Below are 22,402 nucleotides of genomic sequence, written 5' to 3' on the forward strand. Positions count from 1 at the left end.
ATTCTCAAATCCCTAAACCTAAACCTACACCTAATCCTAATCTCAACTCCCTAATCTAAACCTAAACTTGAAAACCCAAACCTAAACCCAATCCCGAACCTGAACCCGAATCTGAATCCCTAAACCCTTACCCTAAACCTAAACCTATAACCTAAACCTAAACCTAAACCTAAGCCTATAACCTAAACTTAATTCACTTAACTTAAACATACACCTAAATCCAAACATATAACTGGAACCTATATTCTGGTCAAACCTATAACCTTTAACATATAACCTAAACTTATAACCTATAACTCAAACCCAAACCTAAACCTATAACCTAAACCTAAACCTGAACCTTAACCTATAACCTAAACTATAACCTATAACCTATAACCTAAACCTAAACCTAAACCTAAAACCTAAACCTAAAACCTAAACGTATTCTCAAATGCTTAAATCTAAACCTACACCTAATCCTAAACTTGAAAACCCATACCTAAACCCAATCCCGAACCCAAATCTGAATCCCTAAACCCTTAGCCTAAACCTAAACCTAAACCTAAACCTATAACCTATAACCTAAACTTAATTCACTTAACTTAAACCTACACCTTAACCCAAACATATAACCTAAACCCAAACCCAAACCTGAACCCGAATTCCTAAACCTAATCCTAAACCTATAACCTAACCTAAACCTAAACTATAACCATAACCTTAACGTATAACCTTAACCTAAACCTATAACCTATAACCTAACCTAAACCTAAACCTAAACCTATAACCTAAACCTATTCTCAAATCCCTAAACCTATAAACTAAACCTATAACCTAAACCTATTCTCAAATCCCTAAACCTATAACCTAAACCTAAACCTTTAACCTATAACCTATAACCTGAACCCAAACCTAAACCTAAACCTTAACCTAAACCTATAACCTATAACCTAAAACCTAAACCTAAAACCTAAATGTATTCTCAAATACCTAAACATAAACCTACACCTAATCCTAATCTCAAATCTCTAAACCTAAACTTACACATAATCGTAATCTCAACTCCCCAACCTAAACCTAAACCTAAACTTGAAAACCCAAACCTAAACCTGATTCCGAACCTGAATCTAAATCCCTAAACCCTTAGCCTAAACCTAAACCTAAACCTAAACCTATAACCTAAACTTAATTCACTTAACTTAAACCTACACCTTAACCCAAACATATAACCCGAACCCGAACCTGAACCCGAATTCCTAAACCTAAACCTAAACCTATAACCTATAACCTTAAACTAAACCTATAACCTATAACCTAACCTAAACCTAAACCTATAACCTAAACCTATTCTCAAATCCCTAAACCTACACCCAAACCTATAACCTAAACCTATTCTCAAATGCCTAAACGTAAACCTTTAACCTATACCCTAAACCTATAACCTATAACCTAAACCCAAACCTAAACCTATAACCTTAACCTAAACCTAAACCTAAACCTTAACCTATAACCTAAAACCTAAAACCTAAACCCAAACCTAAACCCGATCTCAAACCCGAACCCGATTTCCTAAACCTAAACCAAAAACTATTCTCAATTCCCCAAAGCTATAACCTATAACTTAAACCTAAACCTAAACCTAAACCTATAACCTTAACCTAAATCTAAAACCTAAACCTAAAACCTAAATGTATTCTCAAATCCCTAAACCTAAACCTACACCTAATCCTAATCACAACTCCTTAACCTAAACCTAAACTTGAAAACCCAAACCTAAACCCGAACCTGATTTCCTAAACCTTAACCTTAACCTATTCTCAATTCCCTAAACCTTAACCTATAACCTAACCTAAACCTAAACCTAAACCTATAACCTACACTTATAACCTAAACCTAAACCTATAACCTAAACATAAAACTAAAACCTAAACCTAAAACCTAAATGTATTCTCAAATCCCTAAACCTAAACCTAAACCTAAACCTAAACCTATAACCTACAACATTAACATAAACTTATAACCTAAACCTATAACCTACAACATTAACCTAAACCTATTCTCAAATCCCAAAACCTATAACCTAAACCTAAACCTAAAACTATAACCTAAACCTAAACCTTAACCTATAACCTAAACCTTAACCTATAACCTATAACCTATAACCTAAACCTATAACCTATAACCTAAACTCAATTCCCTAAACCTTAACCTATAACCTAACCTAAACCTAAACCTAAACCTATAACCTACACTTATAACCTAAAACCTACAACCTAAACCTAAAACCTAAATGTATTCTCAAATCCCTAAACCTAAACCTACACCTAATCCTAATCTCAACTCCCTAACCTAAACTTAAATCTAAACTTGAAAACCCAAACCTAAACCCGAACTCGATTTCTTAAACCTAAACCTTAACCTATTCTCAATTCCCGAAAGCTATAACCTATAACCTAAACCTAAACCTTAACCTAAACCTATAACCTAAACCTATACCTATAACCTTAACCAAAACCAAAACTTATAACCTAACCCTTTAAGCTATAACCTATAACCTAAACTTATAACCTATAACCTAAACCTAACCTTAACCTATTGTTGTTTCTATATTTTTTTAAACTCTCTTTTAATTTACTGCTTAGTTTCAATAAGATTGTACATAATCTGTTGCAAAGGAAAAGAAAAGGGCTTAGTTTTTGAGTTCTTTTAAGCTTCCTTATCATCCAAGCATGGCACTGCAAACCTTTACTAAACTGTAACTCTAATCGGAACTTTATGTGCAATCTGATCAAGTGCATTAACATCTAATACTATCCTATTCCTTTGCAGGATAACATTGCTGTATTTATGGGCCCTTGTGCTGTGATTCTTGTTCTCATCATCATTGGACTCTCATGCATGGGAATCAAGGATGTATCCCTTTAACACATGCCCCTTTTTACAAAGCTTTAATTTTTGTTGTTGTTTCTACTAACTTGAATTGAAATACTTTTTTACATTATTTGCTTGCATTAGTTTTATTTTAATGATCAGTTTTATTTTAAAAAAGTGTGCCCACTTTTTTGGAAAAAAAAAGCAAATGAAGTTTTTGTAATTTTTCATAATTCTAAATTATAATGTTTTGTTGGTTGAATATTTTTTTATTAGATGAAAGACATAAAAAGAAAATTGTTGCAGATTTTTTTTTTCTTTTTCAAGAAATTTTCTGACGGCTTTAGGCCATCTATATTTTTCTAAAATATTCAATTCTGAGACGGTCCATAACCACCCTTTTAAGGTTCATTAGAGACTGCTCATAATAGTCCTTTTTAAAGACGGTCCATGACCGTCCTTTTAAGGTTCATCAGAGACTGCTCATAACAGTCCTTTTTAAGGACAGTCCATGACCGTCCTTTGTAATAGACGGTCCATAACTGTCATTTTAATGTCTATCTCTATTGACGGTCCATGACCGTCCTTTACAGATGGTCCATAATTGTCCTTTAAATGTCCTTCAGCAATGATAGTTCATGACTGTCCTTCAAGTAATACGACGCCGCAAAATAGGACGGCCCATGCGACGGTTCAAAACCATCCTTTATTGTGATTTGAGACGATTTCCAGCCGTCCTTTTTTCAATGTTTTGGCGTAGTGACCCCCACCATTTTGATGGACTTGTGGGCTGAGATAAGGATGGTATTGGGCCTTTGGTTGCTCGCTTAAATTGCTAGTTATTGGGCTGATGTAGTGGGGCCCATTTCATCCAAATTTAAACTTATTTTTGGGCCATACATTGTGTACGCGGGCTGCCCACCAAGTCTAACTTAATGTATGGAATTCTATGGCCATTAGAAATTGTGCCTTGGGCCTTAATTCTCCGCTTGGGGCCCATGTTGTTGAATGTAGCATTAGACCCCTCCATCTTATGGCTCGTTATGAGGGATATATGTATGTGACCACCTATTTTTTATATCTTAATTGTAGGCCTGAGGCCTTCTATCCATATAGTTCATGGTTCTTATGCCTTCTACCCATTGTGGACCCCTCTAGGCCCGGTTGTATCTAAGTGTGATTGAATGCTCATCTTAGACTCTTGCTAGGCTCATTCGGTATTACTTAAACCCATAGCTTGTGTGCTTAGTCTCGTGGGCTACCCCAGGTAAATGGGCCCCCACTAGAGGTGGGATTCCTTATGGATACTGTCTAAGTACCTAGTCCTGGTTCCTTCTTGATAGGAAGAGTGTAATACATTGTATATCGCCACATAGTGTGTCTAGATTCATCCTCATGGCCCATGTACATCATTGCATGCTTGAATGACACTGTGTGTGTGTGTGCTCATAGTTGTGCCATTAGGCATTGCATGTTTCCTTCTCCGAGGGACGTAGCATCCCCTCTTGAGCATGTTGGACACTTGGAATTTATGCATGGTTGATTGTGTGATTCATGCATCTGGCATTGAATAGTATGTGGATATTCACCCTTGCTTCATCAGGGCTGCAGCCTCTATAGATTCACCATGGATGGCCATGATTGGACACCGAAAATGTTACCTGAGCATATGGGGTGCATAGGATACCCTTAGGTGAAAACTCTAAAACTTCCATAGTACCAAGGATTTGCCCCAGCGTCATGACTAGGTGGAACCATGAGCGTACAAGGGCCTTACACCATTACGCTGCGACTCCCACTGTTATGTAGTTGGTTGGGTTGGGGTGTGGCCTTACCCGCCTGAGAGAAAGAGGGCAATATTAGGCTGAGTTTGACCAGCTCATGAATGGGTCCGCTACTGTCGAGCCTTGCTAGTGATTGGTTGTCCACGGGCAAGTAGTGAGGTCTCTTATGCTCATTTGACTGTGCGGATCTGGAGAGTGAAATTACGGTAATGATCGCTCTAGTTGAAGTGGGAATATGCCAATATGTCCTAGAGGGGGGTGAATAGGAGTTTTTAGTATTTTATGGTAATTTAAAATCCTATCAATCTTATCCTGAGAAAATATGCATGCGTCAGGATTTCTTCAAAGTAATTATAATGGCTTCCAAGCCAAATAGAGGATCCAGTCATAAAACTATTTGAAAGATAAATAAGATACAAATCATAGTTAATGATGGATCAGATCGTTTGTGAGGTGTAATCTCAGATAATCAAAATATGAAAACATTTAGAGAAATCACACAAGCAATTGAAGACAATAGCAATCTCAAACACAGTTGTTTTTATAGTGGTTCGACTACTTGTCTACTCTACTTCCAATGGACGCACTTAACCCTTGAGAGTATTGGATCTCACTAACGGAGGTTTCACAATAGGTTCACCTCAAACCGGAGGTTTCAAATCAGGTTCATCTCAAACCAGTACAACCTACTCTAGGCTGACTCTAACGTGTCTACACGACACAAGTTTATCTCCCATGAGCAAGGGTCAACACACAACACCTAAATTTTAGGCCACACAGGCCGAAGAACCACACAAGGAACCTCACCAGTTTATGCTCCCATGAGTAAGGGTCAACACACAACACCCGACTTTTAGACCACATAGGTCAAGGACCTACATAAGGACCTAAGAGTTTATGCTCTCCATAGAGCACGAGTCAACACAAAGCACTCACCACGTACACTCTTGTCGGAGGCCTCCTATGAGGACTTGAAAGGGGTGAGAAACACCTTAGACCCAATCCTACAGAAGGAATGATCATAAGGGTCTTCTACACTCTAATGACTTACCGATAAGTAGATGAGCCCCATTAAACACATTGAAGAAGATTCTTCAGCTCCCTTGAACCGCAACTTAGATGATTTACCAATGTAAGGAGACGGGTTGGGTCATGGTTATGATAGAATCCTACTCTATTAAATGTTTTCCTATAAAGGGAATAGAGAGATTCCAATCATCTATGCATTCAAGGCATCTCAGCTTAATGATTTTCCATTAAGATGGTAGCTGCAGGATACTTGAATGCGGAAGTCCATTCCCCAATCCACTCTATTGAATGTCAATGATGAGGGTGGATTGGAGGATGAACTCTCATGAGAGGAAAGGCTCAGGGTATATGATCTGGGGTTAAACACACAAAAGCACTCTCTATTTTCTCTACAAACAACCAAGGGCAAACTCTCATTAAATAGGCAAAAGATTCCAACAGATATAAAATAGTCACATTTTTTACAGAGTTTGATATCATCGAGCGTATTCTCTCGATAGCATCAACTGGCCGCTTGATGATACAAACTCAACTGTCTAACGCTTTTGAGAATTTTTGCCAACTGGTCGAGGAAATTGAACATGCATCAATATCATCAGATTTTGAACTCCGATTTCATCGACATGAGGTTTGATTCCTCAACATTTGAAAATGTGAGAGCATTTCGCCTTTGAAACATTTCAAGTATAAGATATGATCGAGCATCACATGATATCATCGAAATTTGAATGTTGATGATATCGATGATAGTGTCGATTCATCGATAATTCCAAGGAATTTTCCTCTAAGCTTGTTGGATAGTTTATGTCCACTTTCGATGACATCGACCTTGCCTCGATATCATCAATATTTGAATATCGATTTTACCGAGTGACCCTGGATCCAAGAAAAATGACCTGAAAACATGCTGGATAGATTTGTGTCCCAATCTGATATCATTAAAGGTCTACCGATATCATCGAAATTTGAATTCTGAGGATATTGTAACGTCTCAGAAAAATTCGTACAAGGAGCCGAGTACCACCTCCAACAGAAATCCTTAATGATCGAATCCTTTAGAAATTAGATGAAAATTAGTTAAGTACTAAGCTAAATTAATCTATGAATTATCTCGAACCACTATCTATACGAACTGCAAGACCCAAAACCATTAGAATCGCTAACTCAACATTACCTAAAAACCTAGGAGCAATCTCAAAACCCAGTTACTCCTAAGAGCGCATTGAAACTCCATATCAGACCTAGAGAGCGTGTCGAAAGTTCAATGACCGCGAAACTATAGGGTTATGACTGCCTTATTAGGCTTGACAACCATCGTAGGAATCGAGCCCAAATAGTATCCATAAACACACAACCTGAGCCTGAAGCAAAGTGTGTGAGAAACATGAATATCTTTAGAAAACTCAAACTTAAGTGAATTGGACCATTCACTTATGGGCGAAATTGAAGACTTCGGATCATCAGATTCTAAGCAAACTATACCCTTGGATCAGGGAAATTTCCCTACGCATGTCAGTATACTTGTGGCCCTGATCGAGTGACGATGATAATTGAACTGATACAGGCTCTCCACGGTCGATCAACAAATCTGATTAGACTGAAATCATAACCTGGCCTAAATCCATTGTCAGGGAACTTTCTCTGTGATATAGACAGGTAATGGACCTCCAAATGAGCTCCATTTGCCCGAAACATATGCCTTTTGGCTATAACCTAAGTATACCATGGCCCTGGGGCCATTGACATCACTTTTGAGCCTATATAAGGCCCTTAAACCACCCCTTCTCTCCCTCATACGAATTTCCAAGAAACCTTAGGAGGGAGAGAGAGAAAAGAAGAGAAAAGAGTGGAAAGTGAAGGGAGATTTTTGGAGTTTGCTGCAATATTTCTTTCCTACCACTCCACGCATTGAATCGTCTTTACATCTACATACACGGGCCATTCCAACTTTGTTTTGGGTAAGAAATCCTAGCCCTAATCTCATTTTAGGAATCATAATAGAGGAATCGATGAAATAGCTAACCTATTTCATGATTTAGGGAGCCGTTGTGCTGTAGACGGGGACATAATATACGAATCGAGTTCGTAACAGGCATACCGATGAAAGGTGAAGACTATAAACATTTAGGTTATGGTTTCCAAGGCTTTCAATGTCAATTAATGATTTATGACTGGCTTGATTACTGCCATATGCACTTAGATATGACGTTTTCCATATATCACACATGTATGAACTATGTTGAATATATAATGCATTCCATGTGTTTGTTGAAATGTTCAAATGAAATTGCTATTATTATTTGTGCTTGCCATGACTATAAATCTAGGTTATACGTTTGTTGTATGTAGGACATCTCCCTTATGAAAGTATTCGCTATAATATATGCTTTAACTAGCTTAGGTCATGTATGTAATAATGTGTGTTTGATAAAATTTCTGAATGAGTAATTATTTGATGAATTGCATTTATCGAGGGTGTTGAGATGGGATTCTCAACTACCTTAGCTATATGTATAAATTCCTTCATGTAACTTTGACTTTAACTATGTGATTTATGTAGAAAATGCATCTGTATAATAACATGTTCTATGTGTTTGATAGAATGCTCAAATGAGATTCGTGTTTGAATTGTTTGTTAAATGCTATTATGATTATCATATGTGATTATCTATTGCATATGAGTGTAATTAGGACTACTACGTAGTCCGGGCAATCGGTAACGGTTTCCGATCGAGTGGCCGAACTAGCCTCGCCACCTTAGATACGTTCGATGAATCCAAGTCATACGATGATTATCGATAGTGGTTCGGCCATACGGAGTGCTTACATGCTCCATGTTGATCAATTTAACGTGTGCTTGTACTAATCGCACTTGTCAAATAACCCGATTGGCCTATTGTGTGTTTACCATGTATGGACACTATTGCTTGAATCTAAGGTATCAGTTACCAATGTAAAACCTGTTTAACCATGGTACCGAGATTTGCTAAGACTCATGAGCCAGACATGGTGGTGTATGGGACACCGTGGTCAAGCTGTTGGCCTACGCTGGGGTGACGAGCCTCCCCGTAGTGACCAGTGAGTAAACTAAACTCGTGAGCTGAATACGGTGGTGTATGGGACACCGTATTGGAGCTATCGACCTACGTTCAGGTGACGAGCCTCTCCGTAGTGACCTCGAGTGTAAACTCATGAACTTACCTATCCACTGCTTTCATCTGGGGTGATGCCCTATAACTTGCCTATCGTATGTGATTAACTAAGATTGACGACCCTAGATGGATCATTGTTTGGGTAAGTGATATAAAGGGAGGTACCTTAGCTTCCCGAATCTGCTGTGTGAATATGCCTGATAAATTACTTGGCTAACACCTTCATGCCCCGTATTGTATGTGCTTTGGCGAGGAAATACACGTTTAGGGAGTTTGCCATGCGCGATTGTGAGATGATGTCACTGAGGGAGTGTAAGCGAGGGCATGCATCATTACGCATATCATTCCTACATTAACCAGAGTAGCTAGAAAATATTTGTTGTATTGCCTTATCATTACTGCTTGACTGAATTGATAACATGTTAACCTTTACCTTATAGTACCACCGCGTTGATCACTCACTCCCACTCTGGGATGGTGTTTTTAAACACCAACCAGACTCTGATTTAGATGTAGGTTGCGATGAGGCTTACGTGATGGAGCCGGACTTCTTTGACGAGGAGTTCTCCTACTTTCAGCTCTTAGGCGGGTCTGTGTAGACCTAGAGCTGCGTCATCAGGAATATAGGGACATTGGATTAGTTGAACATTTACATTTTGATATTTTGTATATTTTGAAACAAATTATGTATTTATTCAGCCCGATAGCACGTTCATACTCTAGAGGTTATGAAACATGTATATACCGTATATATTTATCTCAGTCTTCTGCTTGCTTATTTACATTAACTCTGGAGTATGATATACTAATTTAGTGTAATCCCACTCATGTTTAGTGCACTAATATGGACAATATTTAAACATCATTATCTATGTTGCATAAGTGATGCGTTGGAACTCGGGAGTTGAGCTCTACTCGACCCCCGATTTTCAGGATGTTACAAGTTGATACAGAGCATGATTTGGATTAAACTGGACCTGAGTTATGGTAACACGATGCACGCTGATGTACTATGACTTAGGAGGGAGCAATAAAATGTAGAAACGACCGTAGGGTTTCACGTGTCACTGACAGGTGAAACTGACAGTCAAAATGTAGCCCATATATATGTAAGATCATGTGGAATGATCCTAATCCCTTCTTAGACCATCAATCGATGGGTTTGGACGATAACTTAGCAAATCCCACACTCTAAACATGCCAACAAGTGTGAATACGTGCGAGGTGGAACTCAAAAACACCTCAAATGGATGTGGGGGGCCAAACTGTAAAATACAGTGGGAACCAGGGGGGTCCCGCATGTTTCCCGCATCATAGGAGGGGATGGCCACCGCCGAAGGTCCATAAAGGGGACGGCGGCACCGCCCACCGGCCGGCTGTGTGGGGCCCTCCCATGTATGGGACCCCTTATTTGACCCCCCTTACCTCTCCTTTTGCAATTTCACTCAACTCTTAGCCCTCTAAACCCTCCAAAAACACCCTTTCCCTCTCAAATCCCCCTTCCATACATTCAAGACCCCACTTTCTTCTACTTTTCACATCAATCTTCCATCTTGTTCTATACTTTACACCCATCTCTTACCACATTCCATCTCCCTTATTTTTCCCATTTAAGCACACAAACCCATCTTTGTGTCTCAAAACCTCCAAATCTATATACCCATCTCATTTCCCAAGCTTTCTTCACTTCCAATGGATTTTTTAAAACTTGTCTCCATTGTCTTCTCAATCTCTATGCTCCTTTCTCTCATGGAAAAGAAGAGAGCATCCCCGGATGAGGCCGGACCGAGCCGACCACGCCGTACTATGAGAGGGCGAGCGCTGGAGCCTGTACGAGTGCCAAGCATGAACGAAGGTCCAAGCGGGACCTCGATCATCAAATCTCGTTGGAGAGATCGCTACCACTGGACGTCAATATCTATAAGTTCCACAACCACAAGGTCGTATTTGAAGCACATGTCAATGAGAAGTTGTTTGGGATGTATCCAGTCATCAACTTTCTCCTGGAAAATGGGTGGGGTCCCATATTTGAGGGAAACACTCATGCAAGTGAAGGAGCTATGTGAACCTTCTATGCCCACATTCAGAATCCACTATTGAAGCCTCTCCAGTTTACTATCCCTTTGGGAAGGTAGGAGACCATAGTTGGTGTGGATGAGATGGCCCGCATTATGGGAGTTGAAAGAGATGTGGTACACGCTAGTGAGAAGAACCTCACTAGTGAGAGGGAGAAGGCGCCGCACACATTTCCTATGTGGCCAGCTTGAGCATTGGAGGAGGGAAATAGCCTCACTTTATCCAAGATGACGAACGAGTTCCGCCTGCTCCACCACATATGCACGTATAACGTGTATCCTAGATGGAGTAACCACACCGAATGCACAAGGTTCATGGTGGCTTTCTTGTATAGAGTCAAGCAAGGAGAGAGAGAGTATTCCTGCCTACTCTTGTCCTATCTCAGATAATCTGCACTGCATGGTCTACTAGGCAAAGCTCCTCGCTACCTTTCGGCCGATTAGTTTGTAAAATTTCCCCCCACTTCAGTTTCAGACTCCATATGGATAATGTCACCCCAATCCACATTATCAATGAGAACATGCTTAATAACATGGGCATTAGCCCTAGGCAACGCCAATCTCGACTGGATGTGCAGAGTGACGAGACAGAAGAAGAAAGTGAAGAGAACGAGGGAAGTGAAAGTGTGGAAGGTGGTGATGAAGAAGGCAGTGAGGAAGATGGTGATGAAGAAGGCAGTGAGGAAGGTAGTGAAGAGGAAGAAGGGAATGAGGAAGAAGAACAGTCCCAGGATTCAGATGGGGGACCTCCTACTGCTACACACGAGCACCGCCATGATCAAGCCACCCTGGAAGCCCGCTTGGTTCAGATTGAAGAGAACCAGGCCGTCTTGAAACAAGAGGTCAAGGAGACCCAGGCTAAATTGAAGCAGAAGCTTGAAGAGAGTCAGGCTTATATGAGGTAAAAATTTAAGAAGATGTCTCGCACTCTAAAGGCCCTCCTGTGTTGTATGAAGGATAAGGGTATGCCTCCACCTTCACCAGAGACGGACGACTAGTCATATGTTGTAGTCATCTTTGGGTTTTCCTTGTTTCTTGTTTTCCTTTGTAATGGCTCTAGTAGGCTTAGTTGTGTGTTGGTTTGCTTAGTGTTTGAAGTTTTTTCTTTAGATTAGCTCACATGCATCTTCCGTCATAATCCATGTAAGACTACATCTTATATATTATGGCAATTTTTGGGTAAATGAAATGCATAAAGCTTCTTTTGAATTAGAATGTGTATAATGTTTGGATAAGTGTGTGTCATTTTGCTGAATTTCATGCATGTTGCACCCTATGTTGTTGAAAAGGCCAAGCTATATGTCCTAGAGGGGGGGTGAATAGGACAATGCCAAAAAAAAAAACTTATAACAGCAAAATTAAATAGAATATGATAGCCAAAGAAAATCACAATGCAGGAAAGAAAAACAGCCTCAAAATTCAGATCTTGAGAGGTTGATACAAATGTTATTCTAAGGACAACCTTACACCAAAAACCAGAGTTTATGGTAGGACAACCTTATTTCTAGAAAGATCTTTGTATCAAATCTCAAATTGAAGAGGAATACAGAAATAAATACAAAATGAATTAAAATAAATTGAATCACAAATGTATTGTTCTAGGGACAGCCATACACCATAAAAATGGTAGGGCAACCTTGCTGGAACAACTTTTAAAAGAAATTAAAATATCAAGCTGATAAAGGAATAGCAGAAAATAAATTCTAAACTATTACAACATTCTCACAAAGCTTGAATTAAATGATTACAACATTCACCACCATACATACATCCCACAAAAGAATAATTAAAAAAAAATCAGAAGAATAAAACATTCAACCACAACACAAGGGATTATAGTGGTTCGCCTGTGTGTTCACCAACTGTTAAACAACAGCCACACAAAATGCTACTCCACTCCTAATATCCTCACACAGGGGATATTAGCGTTCACTAACAAAATAGGTTTTCCCAGGTTTACCCAAAACCTTTACAATTGTGTCTTTGTCCGTGGGCTTACACAATTAAAAAAACCCCACTTCTAAGTTTTCCTGGCTCTCCTTAGATAACCAATATAACAAGATTTTTCTGGCAAATCTTGAAAGAAACCAAAACAAAAAGGAATTTACAATTAAATGTAAAATACCTGATTATCTCCTTCGTTGTAGCAGCCCGACAGAACCAAATCAGAGTAGATGATAGAATGTCCAAGTTCAATGTCCAGTACTCAATTACAATGGTTCTAATTCTAATAGATTTCAAATTAAACCAAATAGGGCTTGCCTTAATTGATTTCGATTCCAAAGAAAGGGAATAAAAATTCCTCTTATCAAATTAGATTGGAATAGCAGAAAAAAAATCAATTAAAATAAAGATAAGGAAAGAGAATATTAAATAAGCACACTTAGCTTAGATAGAGCACAGAATTATCTCTCAGAAGTTCGATGAAGATTGGCTTGAATGGATTAATTAATTCGATGATTTCTTCTGAGATTCGTGCTCTATTTATAGGTGAGAAGATCGTGTCTTCGACTGGTCTAGAGAGCTCTTCGACTAGTCGAAGCAATAACAGATATTTAAAAAATTCGGCGGGATTTGCTTACCGTTCTACGACTGGTCGAAGGTCTCCTACGATTGGTCGTAGGTCTCCTTCGACTGGTCGTAGATGCAGTCGACACTGTTCCTACGACTGGTCGAATAGATTCTTGGACTAGTCGAAGCCTAACAGATTTCATCCGGAATTTGTAACAAACTCACGACTGATCGAGGAATTTCTTAGACTGGTTGAAGCAACTTCAAGACTAGTCGAAGAAGGCCTAGGACTAATTGAAGAACAGACCAATCACATAAAAAATAAACATTCGGTTTATGTATCCGAAATGACCTACTTCTAAGGTCAACCTATGGTCAGTCAAACCTCAACCATGAAGTATGGACATTGAAACATTAGGAACAAGTGACCTTGAAGTATGAGCCTTGAAAGTCTTGATGTAGTTGAAACCTTGATGTAGCTCAATCTTGAAAGTGTACAAACTGCCTTGAACTCTTCTTGAAGTCTTGCAGCTTGAGTCTTGTCTTGTGAGCTTTACTTGTTTATGAATGTTGATCCTTGAGAGAGCTTCACTTATGCAAGTTATATATAACAGTGATTTTGGCACCACAAATTTGACAACAGACAGGGATATAAACTATAGCACTTACAATCTCCCCCTTTGTCTAATTAGTGACAAAACACATAACTAAGATAAACAAAAGTAAAACAACTGGTTAATACCTGCAAATCAATATTCAATATTCAATATTCAACTTTCAACCAGTTTCAACATTCAACCAGTTTCATTCAACAAGATCAAACATATACTCCCCCTGACTCCCCCTGAGTAACATAACCAATGCTACTCCTTTCACAATCACATTAAGAACAAACCATTCTCCTCCTTTTTGTCACAATATGACAAAGGAGAACTAAATAAAGGAATTCATGAGAGTAAACATGAGGAGGTAAGAGAGTATAGTAAAAGAGTGATAGAGATATTCAGCATAACATCACATAAAATAAATATCCAGTATAAAACATAGATAGTATCCAAATCAAAATCAGTCAACCAAGTGCTAAGTTATAAAGTTATTACAGACCAGAAGTCTCATAAAAATTACTCAGAACTAGAACTTGAAGACGGAGCAGGAATAGAGGGATCAAGTTGGTGCATGCCTTTGTTCAAGTGCCTAAGATATTTGCGCATGTACTTGAATTGCAAATCATGAGCAACAGACATGTTTTCCATCTTTACATTTATATTCTCAACTTTATCCTCTAATGCTCTCAGACGAGCATCAACATCAGATGGTTCAAAATCTGGATCATTTGCTGAGTCAGAATCCAGTTCCTCAAAAATGTCATCCATATTAATGTTAACACCAGCTTCTTCACGAACACCACCACCACCACCTTGTTCAGAAAGCAGATCCAACTTCATCTTATTGATATTTATATTGTTGAAGATCAGATGATGGATAGGTGCCTCATCAACTGGCATATCGACTAACATATGTGTAGCCAATACAGTCATTAAATAGGCAAAAGGAATGTCACTATGACCAGGATGGAGTCTAAACTGAAGAATGAAATGACAGATTAAGGATGGTAAATAAATCTGAGTACCATTGGAAATAGCATGGATAACACGAACCATAAACGAAGTCAAGTCAGATTTATTACCTGAACGAGGATACAGATTAGACACAAAGATTCTGTAGAGAATTCTGTACTTGGGTAACAAATACCTTGCAGGAAGCGCATTCCCTTTTTGAGTCCATTGAACATCCATGTTGCACAAATCTCTAATGAGCATGCGTTTTTCAGCCATTGAGGGTTTATCAGTTAAGTTATGGATAGGAATACCCTCATCATTCACAGGAATGTCCATAAGGGCTGAAATTAGATGATGATCAACGCCAAAAGGCCCTTCTCTAGTAGATATTTTAAAAGTTAAATCATCCTGTGAGAAAGCACTAATACATGTAAACATGGATTGGGCAATGGACCGGTATGCAGGCCCACCCCAATGTAATAAGTTAACCTAACCTACAGCTTCAAGCATAGGAAGGATGTCAAAAGGTGCAATATGATTAACATCAACAGGATGTTCAACAATAACATTACGTAATCGAATGTCCCTAACATATGATGGATCATCATTGGGAACAAGAAGATGATGCTTAGAGATAGCGGTCGATCTGGAGGAAGAAGAAGGACCACGTGAAGTAGTTTTTCTACCTCTAGAAGCCATTTGCAACAAGGATTTCAAGGAATAAAGAAGTTGCAATGGATTGAGAAGTGGGTTTACTCAAAACAGATTTTTCAAAATCCAAACCCCAAATCTCAATGAAATTCAAAATAGAAAGCTTAAAGCTTGAAAAGAAAGCAATCTAGACACAAATCTGCAATAAAAACGAGATTTGAAGCACTAACCTTGAAGAACAAGAAAGATGGGTTCGACAAGTCGAAGCACGGCTCCAAGAAGAAGAAAATGAAATGAGGAAGAAAGTAAAAATCTCCAATTTTAAGTGAATCACGAGTTCTACAACTGGTCGTGGGTATCTACGACCGGCCGTAGGACGACTGGTCGTGTATACTCACGACTGGTCGAAGAAACCCCAAAAATTCAAATTTCTTGCAAATTCTACAAAAATTGGAATTCAATCTAGCAAATATATACACTATAATACAAGTAGGCATAAATAATCAATTTAAAATGCACATGCCAAGATCAAATTTCATCTTTTTGAACCTGCTTTTATCGAGAGGTTTTGTGAAAATGTCAGCACATTGATCTTCAGTAGGAATATATTCTAGAGATACAACTTTTTCTTCTACTAATTCCCTTATATAATGAAATCTAATGTCAATGTGCTTAGTACGAGAATGCTGAATAGGATTTTTTGAAATATTTATTGCACTGGAATTATCACAATGTAATAACATAGAATCCTGTTTAATTCCATAATCACTTAGCATTCGTTGCATCCAAACAAGCTGTGTACATGCATTACCAGCTGCGATATACTCAGCTTCAGCTGTAGAAAGTGATATAGAATTTTGTTTCTTAGTAAACCAGGAAACTAGATAATTTCCAATGTAAAAACAACCACCACTGGTTGATTTTTTATCATCTAGATTACCAGCCCAGTCAGCATCCGAGTACCCAGCTAATTGAACATTGGTTTCATGAGGATACCAGAGACCAAGATTTACAGTACTTGCGACATATCTAATAATTCGCTTGACAGCCATCAAGTGAGATTCTTTTGGATCAGATTGATATCTTGCACAAATACCAACACTTAGAGAAATATCAGGTCTACTAGCAGTTAAATATAACAAACTACCAATCATACTCTGATAAAGTTTTGAGTCAACATTTTTACCATTAAAGTCTTTTGATAGTTTCAGGGTGGTGCTCATAGGAGTATCGAAATTCTTTCCATTCTCAAATCCAAATCTCTTGATTAGATTCAAGGCATACTTAGATTGAGAAATGAATATTCCTTCAGATTGTTGCTTTACTTGCAATCCAAGGAAATAAGTCAATTCCCCAACCATGCTCATTTCGAACTGTGATTTCATCAAATCTGCAAACTCAGTAGTCAAGTCAGTACAAGTTGATCCATAAATGATATCATCAACATAAATCTATACCATTAAGATATGATCATTATGTTTTTTAACAAACAGAGTTTTATCGACAGATCCCATTTGAAAATTATGACTTAAAAGAAATTTCGTTAGTTTCTCATACCATGCCCTAGGTGCTTGTTTTAATCCATAAAGTGCCTTTTTAAGCCGATATACATGATCAGTATTTTTGGAATCTTCAAAACCCATTGGCTGTTCAACATAGACTTCTTCATGTAAATCGCCATTTAGAAAAGCACTTTTCACATCCATCTGATAGATCTTTATCTATTTAAAACATGCAATGGATATAAATAGTCTGATAGATTCAAGACGTGCTACTGGTGCAAAGGTTTCATCGAAATCAATCTCTTCAATTTGAGTATAACCTTGTACCACTAGTCTAGCCTTGTTTCTAATTATATTTCCACACTTGTCAGACTTATTTTTGAAAATCCATTTTGTTCCAATGATGTGTTTATCTTTAGGTCTTGGTACGAGATACCAAACATCATTTCTTACGAATTGGTTGAGTTCTTCTTGCATCGCAACAATCCAGTTCTCATCAGCAAGAGCTTCTTTTACATTAGATGGTTCAATTTGGGATGTAAAACATACATAATTACATATATCCTCAAGTTGTCTACGGGTGCGAACACCGGTGAGAGGGTTTTCAAGAATTTATGTGGTTGGATGATCTTTAACAGTCCTCAACTAAGAATCAATCTGATTCGATGAAGTATCGGGTTTTTCAATGATTAGTACTTCATCATTATCTGAATTAGGAATTGGCGTGTTTAAGTGATCATCAATAACAACATTAATGGATTCTTGAATCACACCAGTCCTTTTGTTCAGAACCCTATAAGCTCGACTGTTTAAGGAATATCCTAGAAAAATACCTTCATCACACTTCGTATCGAATTTTTCCAAATTTTCACGATCACGTAAAATATAGCACTTGTTGCCAAAAACTCGAAAGTATTTAACAGTAGGCTTTTTATTGAACCACAATTCGTAAGCCATTTTATTTTTATCTTTGCTAGTGTAGACTCGGTTAATAATATAGCAAGCTGTGTTGACTGCTTCAGCCCAAAGATTTTTAGAGAGCTTCATGCTATTCAACATGACATTAGCCATTTCTTGAAGCACCCTATTCTTTCTTTCTACAATTCCATTTTGTTGTGGAGTTTTGAGAGCAGAGAATTCATGTAATATTCCTTGGTTGGTACAGAACTTCTCAAAATTGCTATTCTCAAATTCAGATCCTTGATCACTATGAATTTTACTGATTTGAGAAGATTTTTCAGTTTGAATCCTTTTGAAAACTTTTCTTACTTCTTCAAGGGTTTCAGATTTATCCCTTAAGAAGACTACCCAAGTGAATCTGGTAAAGTCATCAACTATTGCCAGGATATACTTTTTTCCACCACGACTTTCTGTTCTGGTAGGTCCTATCAGATCCATGTGGAGAAGTTCGAGTGGTCTTGATGTGGTATTTGAATTCACCTTTTTGTGTGAGTTCTTTGTTTGTTTGCCTATCTGGCACTCACCACATATTTTATCTAATTTCTGAAGTTTGGGTAAACCTCTTACAAGTTCTCGTTTGCTCAATCTATATAAATTTCGATAATGTACATGTCCAAGACGTTTGTGCCATAAATCAGTCTCGTCTGTATGGACCATGTAACATGTTTGATTAGATGAACTGGATTCGCTAATAATATAGCAATTTTCAGACGTTCTACGTCCAGTTAATATTACAGAACCCTTATTGTTTAGAATTTCACAGCTTTGATTAGAAAACCGAACACTATGGTTATTATCACATATTTGAGATATACTAAGCACGTTATGTTTTAAGCCTTCAACGTATAAAACATTTTTAAACACAGGAAGATTAAAAAGTTGAACCGTACCTTGGCCTATAATCTTTCAGTTGCTACCATCACCAAATGTGACTGAACCATCAGTCATATCTTTCAGATCCGTGAATAAAGCTTTGTCACCTGTCATATGCCTGGAGCATCTACTATCTAGGTACCACTTTGAATGACTTGTTGCTTTGAAAGCAGTGTGAGCAACCAAGCAGGTGACTTTAGGAACCCATTTCATAACTGTTTTGGGTTTAGGAACATAGTTGGTCTTCTTTTGTGTATATTTGTAGGAATGACCTATAGAGTTAGATTTTAAGAGCTCCTTGAGTAAATCAACTATCTTTTCAGCTAGTGGATTTCGTTTTTTATTAAAGTTGACATGACTGCTTCTAGGTTTTTGAAAAGTTTTTGAATTTTTAGAAAAATCTTGATAAGTACTTTTCCCTTTTGAGTTTGAGGACTCTCCTTTAACAAACATAGGAGGAGTATACTTTTGTTAAGGAGGTAGATTTTTATCATAGCCCAACCCGGATAAATCGCCACTTTTTCTTGATCCGGATAAAAGTTTCTCTAACTTTGGATCACCTTGGGCATATTTTCATGTGTCCTTTAGACTCAGAAGAGAAGATACTTCAGTTTTAAGTTTCTCAATTTCAGATTTTAAATCAATAATTAGGGAGTTTTTGAATTCCAAATCGCATTTTGATTTTTCAAAACAATCTGAAATTTGTGATTTTTCTAAGACAAGTGATTCAAAACAATTTTTGAGTTTAGAAAACTTTTCTTTTTGAAGTTTAAGTTTGACAACAATTTTACAACTTTCCTTATATAGGGCATTGTAAGCGTCTTGAAGATCATCCTCATTTTCATATTCACTATTCAGATTTTCTTCACTTGTTGAGTCATTATCTGAAAATGTGAATTTGGCTAGAGTCATAAGAGCTTTAACCTCATTGCCCGACTCAATTTCAGAATCTTCTGATTCAGAAGAACCTTCAGAATCAGATGATTTATCCCATGTAGCCAACATACCCTTCTTCTTGGGTTTGTCCCTTTTAGGACATCTATTTGCTAAGTGCCCATATTCTTGACAGTTATAACATTGACTATGTTTCAAAGATTTTTGAGATTTGGGTCTAAACTTCTTTTTGTCATTTGATTTTTGAAAATCAACCCTTTTCTTGCTTTTGGAAATTTTGTAAAATTTCTTAGCTAAAAGAGCCATATCATCTTCAGAATCAGAATTTTCTTCTGAATTGCATTTAGAAGATTTTAGTGCGATAGATTTACCTTTAGGAGCTTTAAAGTTTAACTCGTAGGTTTGTAGTGAACCAACTAGTTCTTCTACCCTCATATTATTCGTATCACGAAGTTCCTGGATCGCGGTTACTTTAGAATTGAACCGTTCAGGAAGTAAGCGTAATATTTTTGCACATACTTTACTTTCTAGGATTTTATCGCCAAGACCCCACATTGAGTTTACAATGTCATTCAATCTAGTGTAAAAGTCCATAAACATTTCATTTTCCTCCATATGAATTTCTTCAAATCTAGTTGTGAGGAGTTGGACTTTAGATTTTTTGACAATTGTAGTACCCTCGTGTGTCATTTCTAATATATCCCAAGCTTGCTTTGCAGTATCACAGGAAATGATTCTTTTGAACTCATCCGGTGATAGTGCGCAAGTAATTGCATTTAGTGCTTTAGCATTTGCACTGCTCTCACTTTTCTGAAGAGTGGTCCATTGGTAATATGGTGTGACTTTCATAGATTTTGAACCATCAACCCCAGTAACTTCCATGATAGGAGGATTCCATTCAGTCACTGTGGCTTGCCACACATTTTCATCCATTGATTTGAGGAAGATCCTCATTCTGGCTTTCCAATAGGCATAGTTGGAGCCATCAAAGGGTGGAGGCTTAGTGACTGAAAGGCTATCAAAATTTGACATCTTAAATAGCTTAAATCGTTAGCTCAGGAATTAAATCCAAGAATAAAAAAGAGCTATTAGGCTCTGATACCACTTGAAAGGGCCAAGCTATATGTCCTAGAGGGGGGGTGAATAGGACAATGCCAAAAAAAACTTATAACAGCGGAATTAAATAGAATATGATAGCCAAAGAAAATCACAATGCAGGAAAGAAAAACAGCCTCAAAATTCAGATCTTGAGAGGTTGATACAAATGTTATTCTAAGGACAACCTTACACCAAAAACCAGAGTTTATGGTAGGACAACCTTATTTCTAGAAAGATCTTTGTATCAAATCTCAAATCAGAGAGGAATACAGAAATAAATACAAAATGAATTAAAATAAATTGAATCACAAATGTATTGTTCTAGGGACAGCCATACACCATAAAAATGGTAGGGCAACCTTGCTGGAACAACTTTTAAAAGAAATTAAAATATCAAGCTGATAAAGGAATAGCAGAAAATAAATTCTAAACTATTACAACATTCTCACAAAGCTTGAATTAAATGATTACAACATTCACCACCATACATACATCCCACAAAAGAATAATTAAAAAAAATCAGAAGAATAAAACATTCAACCACAACACAAGGGATTATAGTGGTTCGCCTGTGTGTTCACCAACTGTTAAACAACAGCCACACAAAATGCTACTCCACTCCTAATATCCTCACACAGGGGATATTAGCGTTCACTAACAAAATAGGTTTTCCCAGGTTTACCCAAAACCTTTACAATTGTGTCTTTGTCCGTGGGCTTACACAATTAAAAAAACCCCACTTCTGAGTTTTCCTGGCTCTCCTCAGATAACCAATATAACAAGATTTTTCTAGCAAATCTTGAAAGAAACCAAAATAAAAAGGAATTTACAATTAAATGTAAAATACCTGATTATCTCCTTCGTTGTAGCAGCCCGGTAGAACCAAATCAGAGTAGATGATAGAATGTCCAAGTTCAATGTCCAGTACTCAATTACGATGGTTCTAATTCTAATAGATTTTAAATTAAACCAAATAGGGCTTGCCTTAATTGATTTTGATTCCAAAGAAAGGGAATAAAAATTCCTCTTATCAAATTAGATTGGAATAGCAGCAACAAAATCAATTAAAATAAAGCTAAGGAAAGAGAATATTAAATAAGCACACTTAGCTTAGATGGAGCACAGAATTATCTCTCAGAAGTTCGACGAAGATTGGCTTGAATGGATTAATTAATTCGATGATTTCTTCTGAGATTCGTGCTCTATTTATAGGTGAGAAGATCGTGTCTTCGACTGGTGTAGAGAACTCTTCGACTAGTCGAAGCAATAACGGATATTTGAAAAATCCGGCGGGATATGCTTTGACCGTTTTATGACTGGTCGAAGGTCTCCTACGACTGGTCGTAGGTCTCCTTCGACTAGTCGTAGGTCCTGAAAAGCTTCGCTGGATTTCGAGTCGAAGATTTTCGACTGGTCATAGATGCAGTCGACACTGTTCCTACGACTGGTCGAACAGATTCC

Source organism: Magnolia sinica, chromosome 2 (assembly GCF_029962835.1).
Source record: "Magnolia sinica isolate HGM2019 chromosome 2, MsV1, whole genome shotgun sequence".
NCBI classification, from domain to species: domain Eukaryota; kingdom Viridiplantae; phylum Streptophyta; class Magnoliopsida; order Magnoliales; family Magnoliaceae; genus Magnolia; species Magnolia sinica.